This window comes from Eucalyptus grandis, chromosome 6 (genome assembly GCF_016545825.1).
Source record: "Eucalyptus grandis isolate ANBG69807.140 chromosome 6, ASM1654582v1, whole genome shotgun sequence".
Taxonomy (NCBI): Eukaryota; Viridiplantae; Streptophyta; class Magnoliopsida; order Myrtales; family Myrtaceae; genus Eucalyptus; species Eucalyptus grandis.
Window position 1 is genome coordinate 33,864,263 of NC_052617.1, and position 6,239 is coordinate 33,870,501.

A 6,239-nucleotide genomic window follows, 5' to 3' on the forward strand; every position below is an offset into this window, starting at 1 on the left:
AGAGAGAAAACCCGTCAGGTCGTTTCACGGTTGCGACCGCCTAGGAAACTATTAGGCAGAGGCGGACCATAGTCTATCGGCATGAGTTTATCTAGAACAATGCATTTATGCCAAGGTATCATCTTAACCTTTGGCTTATTGCCAGACGCAAACCCAAGCTCTACTTTTGGCCCATGGTAGAATTGATAGGGGGTCCTGCGCTTTTTGCAATGTTATGCCCAATTCAATAGATCATCTATTTTTTTATTGTCTTGTCACGGCTGGTATTACTTTCTTTTGGGCGGTTAGATGCAATTTGCCTTGGCACAATAGATCTTGGGAGGAAAATCTCCGGTGGGCCACTTCCTACTTGATGGGTAAGGACTTCTATAAATGTATTGCTTGATTCTCCTTTGGAGCACTGTGTCATATTGTTTGAAAGAATAGGAATAGCATCCTATTGAGGGACCAACCTCTCACCGTCCCTGCGATAAAAAACTATAGGTTTAAGGTGGTAAGAGACATGGCTAGTACCTTTAGGAATGTAAAAGACAACTTCAGGAACAGAAGGTTGCAAAGGAGCTGGGGCATCGATCCCATTATATTCACCGGAGCTCCGTGAAAGGTTTTAAGGGAAGCCGGATGGTTTTTCTCCATTGCCAAGGTGTTTGTGCTTAGCCAATTGTTTTTTTTTTCCTGCCGTGCTTACTGTTTTTATATAGTTTGTTCTTGTGTAGGGACGCCGCGATTGCGGCTTTTTATCATGGCATCCTTTCACTCATAATGAATTCTCACCTTGAGTGCAAGTTTTGGTGCCTTGATCTTTGTACATTTGGCCTTTCTCTATTTATTTATTACCATTACCAAAAAAAAAAAAATCAATTATTTAATTATGTCAACGAAGGTGCAAAATCACAAGATCGTTTTTTTTCCTAGCAAAAACAAGAAAAATACCGAAAATGTCATAAACCTACTGCATTTATACCAATTTGGTCTCAAATCTTTTAAATTAGATCAATTTAATCATAAATCTTTTTATATTTGTATCAATTATGTATGTTCGGTTGGCATTGACATGGATGCGTGTCGATAACCGGATGTTGCATGGCAATTTTAATAATTTTTCATTTTTTGAATTTTTCTCTTCTTTTTAATTTTCTTTTCTCTCTTCTTACTCCTCGAATTGTCCTCGTAGTGGCCGGTGAGGGCTGTGGCCCTATTTCGGCCACGCTTAGGCTGTTGACGGCGGCTTCGCCGTTCCGGTCGAGGGTGGCCTTGCCCAAGCCTTGCGATGGGCGAAGGCGGCCTCACCCTTGGCTAGCGAGGCTGCCCTTGCCCGCATCTAGGCGAAGGCTGCCTCACCCGGCCCGGGCGAGGCCGGGCGAGGGCTGCAACCTCACCGATCACCGCTACGAAAGTCCAAGAAGGAAGGAGAGAGAAAAGAAAAGGAAAAAGAAAAGAAAAGAAAAGAAAAATAAAAACATTAATAAAAATTTTGAAAAATTATCACGCCAAATAGCGTTCATTCTAGCCAACGTCCACGTTAGCGTCGGCCAATTAAAATTTATCTAGATGGCCTAAGTTGATACCAACATAAAAAAAGGTTTAAGACTAAATTGATTCAATTAAAAAGTTTAGTATTAAATTGATATTAATGTAATACATTTAAAAAAAATGTTTGATACTCAAGGTGATGACTTGAAAAAGGTTCACATACACACAAGAGCCCAGCAAATCTTCTCTACCAAACAAGTGATTATGGAAAATCTACCGTTACAGGTTTTGAAAATCGCGTCGATGTCTTGTCCGTCGCCGTTTCTCATTCATAGCGTCAACTTTGCCTCGTCAATCTCATGTCCATCGATTTGCCTGATCACTTTGTTCTCCTCCGACTCCGACCCCTACCTCAACCTCACTCACTTTGGAGAAGCTAAGTGCGCCTATAAGCGGGCAAAAGCACGAATGAAAAGCACAAATGAAAAGAGTTCGTTCACGCAAAGCGCAAACCCCGTCGGGAGGAAAAAATGAGGGCAACCCACATATTAACGCGTTTTCTCCTTCAAGGTGGCGAACGGGAGAGGCTTCCCGCCCTCCCCACACGCCGGGAGTATAAATACTCCCTCTCGAAATCTCCTTTGCTTCAAAAACGAAAATGAGCGACATGTGTGGGGATTGGGTCATGTTTGATAAAAACTCCACCCATGATTCGGCTTCTGCTTTGGCGCCTCCGCAATGCTCCTCCTTTCTTCTTCGTCTTCTTTTACTTCTTGACTTAACCATTTTTGTTGGCAATCTCCAGGGAGCGGCTTCTCCTCTTGCTGCGGGTTCCGATGCCGCGCGTATAGCTGCCGCGGGTTCTGATGTTGCAGGCGCTTCGCGCCATCCATTTTTTTTTTCTTGACAAAGTAATTTTTATTCGAACGTCTACTTCTGTGCCTCAATCTTTGATCTATTCTTGATAGCAATTTGCCCGTTTTTCTTGAAATTGTCTTTTGTACTCGTAAAAATTGGCAAGTGATATTTGAACCCCAAAGCAAGAGTGACATTTCTTTTTTATTTTGCTAAAAAGAAAAATGGTTCTTTGGAACTATCTCCATAAAGCTCCATTTTATACTATAACCCTGAGTGCGATTTGAGTGGGTTACTTTGATAGTGGCGCTTTATAAACCATGGTTATGGTGGGAAAAATTTGAGGTAGAGGGGCCTTTTGATCAAAATGGTCGTCATCCACATTAGTGATTAAGGAGAGGGTTAGGAGTGGGCCCTGCAAAAGGGGATGAATTGAAATTTGTTTTGAACTTATTTTAAGGGAGGAAAATTGCTGGAATGAAGAAATTGTGAAAGAGCATTTCGATGAGCATGTGCGTGAAATTCTCGGGATCCCTATTAAGCCTCAAACTGAGATAGATCAGGTAATATGAATGGCCACGCAAACGGGGAAGTACACAGTTGAGAGTGATTACGACTACTTTTGAAAAACGGGGGACAAACAAAGTAGAACCCGAGCATTAACATCTTTCCAACACCCTCGCATTCTATGGACAGATGTATGGAAGCTACGTACTTCTCCCAGAGTCAGAATATTGACGTGAAATCCATGCTATATATTGCAGTCCTAATGAAGGATAACTTGTTCCGAAGAAAATACATATAAAACTTACAAAATAAATATGTGTGAGAATTTCGACCAAAAAAATAAGTACATGTGAGAATATGTTCACCAGTATCCTTAACCCATTTCGGCGAAATAACATCCTTAACCCATTTCTGTTCTCCTAATTTCAATTTTTATTTTTATTTTTGTCTTTTTCCCTAAGTAAAGAAATGGATAACGGGTCCTATTGATCCCGGTGAACATTTATTTCATACATCTTTTTAAATTATAAAACATACATCACGAGTTCTTCCATGGGTTATTGGGCAAAAAATGAGCTAGGGTTATTATCCTGTTTAATTTAAATCGTTACAATGGTGACGGTGGAACAGAGGTTGGGGTCTCGGGGGAGAAAATGAAGGAGGTCATGCAAATTAATGAAAGATGAATTTGCACTTGAGTCTTATATTCTACCTCCTACTAAGTTCACAGCCTATGCTGCAAAAAGCTGGCTCTGGCGGTGATGACATCGCCCGCCGTTTGCAAAGCCTTCAATTAAATAAAAATTAGTGAAAAAAATAAACTAATTAACCGATGTCCATTAAAGCATTAATTACTAAAATATTATAGCTTATAATAGGATTTCGAACGAAAATAATTTGATTTTTGATGATGCGACAACAACTAACTGATTAGAAAAGTTAATATAAAATATCTAGATAAATATGAATTTGAAATGCGTAGTTAAATGAAAATAACACTATTGAAAAAGAAAAAAAAAACAAGCGGCAATCAGAATAATAAAATGAAGCCATCAGGATAGTAGTTAAACTTAGCAATGAGTTCAAAAATTTGTGGTGGACAGTAAATAAATTCACTCCGGAGTGAAAATGCGGAGTTCCACAAAAAATTACGTTAGATCTACCTCAAAAAAAAAAAAAAATTGCAAGTAAGTTCTCATATGCACTATTGAATACTCAAGAGGAATTTAATAATAAAGCTTGAAGCCAGATTCAGCCTCGATAAAGGGGCTCTCCGCTGACTTGTGACAAAAAAGGATCTCCATTTTAATCTAAAAATTTAAGCACGAGTAATGAAAAAACCCACACTTTGCCGTGCCTGACACAAAGAGATGTTTTCTAATAAATGTTTAAGATTTTCTATCTCCAGCAGGAGTAAAATCAAGACCAGAAACCTTTTTCAAGTAAAAATTCTACTCAGTTTGTAATAAAGTTCAGTAAATAAAAAAATTAAGTACATGAGGATGATCGTCAACAAACTAACAACGGGAAAACATCTCAGACCGGGAGAAATGATGAGCAATTCTTTTTGATCCTTTTAACCTGAATTTTGACATAACAGTTCATGTCATGTTAAAATACTCTTTTTGTGAAAATATTATCCAAGAGAGAGAAATTGAAAGGTAAAATAAAACAAAGAAAATGAAGAAAATTTCAAAGTCGGTCGCTCACTGCACCCATCCATCCATCCATCATCGCGCCAGCTTTTGCAGCGTTAGTCTATGGAAACTCAGCAGGAGGTAGACTAGGAGGACTCGAGTGCAAATCCATCTCCATTAATTTGCACGATCTCCATTTTCAAAAGTGAATCGAGCTTCTAATTTCAAGTGATTTTCCCACAGGTTTTCGCGAGCGAGGTCTTTTGCATGGACATGGGGAGGATAGTTTTGGGCTTGTCGTCTCACTAATTTCAAGTGCTTTACCCAAAAAAATAAAAGAAAGAGATTTACTAATTTCAACTCGTGATTTTTATTTATGAAAATTTCATCCCGTTCAAATTTGCTGGTTTATGATATTAATTTGCATGAAGGTGGGGAAAGTCATATATACCAATTCAGACTCAAGTCCATGTCATTCTCTCCAAATCCCGGTTCCACTTCTACCGTTGCAATAATTCAATTAGACATAAGAACAATCTTTACTTATTTTGTGCCCAATAGCGTTACGAATGATCTCATTGTTTGTGTTTTCCAATTTGAAAATAAAATAAAATTATACGAGAATACATTTGCTCAACTTGAAAAGACATAATTCCATGATCCATGGAGTAAAAAAAATGTTGACCGGGATTAATAGGGACCTCTTCAATTTCGTTACATCAGTTTAATGTGCCGTAAATATTTAACCCATTTCGTAACTGGGGAAATAAAATTGAGGAGTTCTGATTCCCAAAAAAATAAAAAAAAAATTAAACAAAATAAATTCGAAATGAAGAGGAACGGAAATGGGTCGAGCATGTTTGTATGTCGGTTCAAGTTCCGTCGTGGCGCGGGCCCCCACCGAGTTTCTGGCGGGAGCGGACACGGGAGAGAGCTTAACAAATGACGACAGACACTACCACTTGTTCTTCTTCTTCTTCTTCACTGCCTGTCTTTGGCTCGCTGGCTCGCTTTCTCTAGAAAGCAAAGCAAAAACGCAGCAAGCAGTCAGTTTTTGGAGATCGCTCACGCGTTTTTGCATTCGCGATGATGAGAAGAGGCGACGGGGAGAGGCTTCCCGCCGTCCCCATGCCACCGGAGTATATATATACCCTCACCTCAGGTCACCCCGTCGCACATTCTCCTCATTTCCTTTGCAGAATCCATCATGAGCGACTGGGATCCTCTTTGGCCCGCTTCGCCGTCTCTCAGGTATCTTCTTCTTCCGCAATCTCTCTCTTCTTCTTCTTCTTCCTGATCTCTGCTTTTCGATTTGCAGTCCTGAGGCGGCGCCTCCTCATGTTGCTTCCGCTTCGAGCGAAGTATCGAGGTGTCTTCTCCTTTTTTACCAGCAGCTTCGTCTGTCGTTGTTTACAGTTCTCAAACATATATTTTCGTAGTACGCGTTTAGATCGCCGTAGATCGATCTTGTTGCCTCTGTTTGAGCCGTTCTGTGCGATTTCCTTTCGAGTTGTCGGACTGCTTTCTATGTATGTTTTTGTTCGTGTTTCTCCAGCTGCTTCATCTGCCTTCTCCACCACGGTTCTCATAGTTATGTTTTCATAGCTTTTTTTAGATAGAGATTGATGCTTTTTCTGATGCGATTTGCTTTGAGGCGATCGGACTACGTTTGATGCTTCTCCTTTACAGTTTCATGTTTTCGTAGCTTTTTTTAGATAGAGATTGATGTTTTTGCCGATGCGATTTGCTTTGAGGGCGGTCGGACTA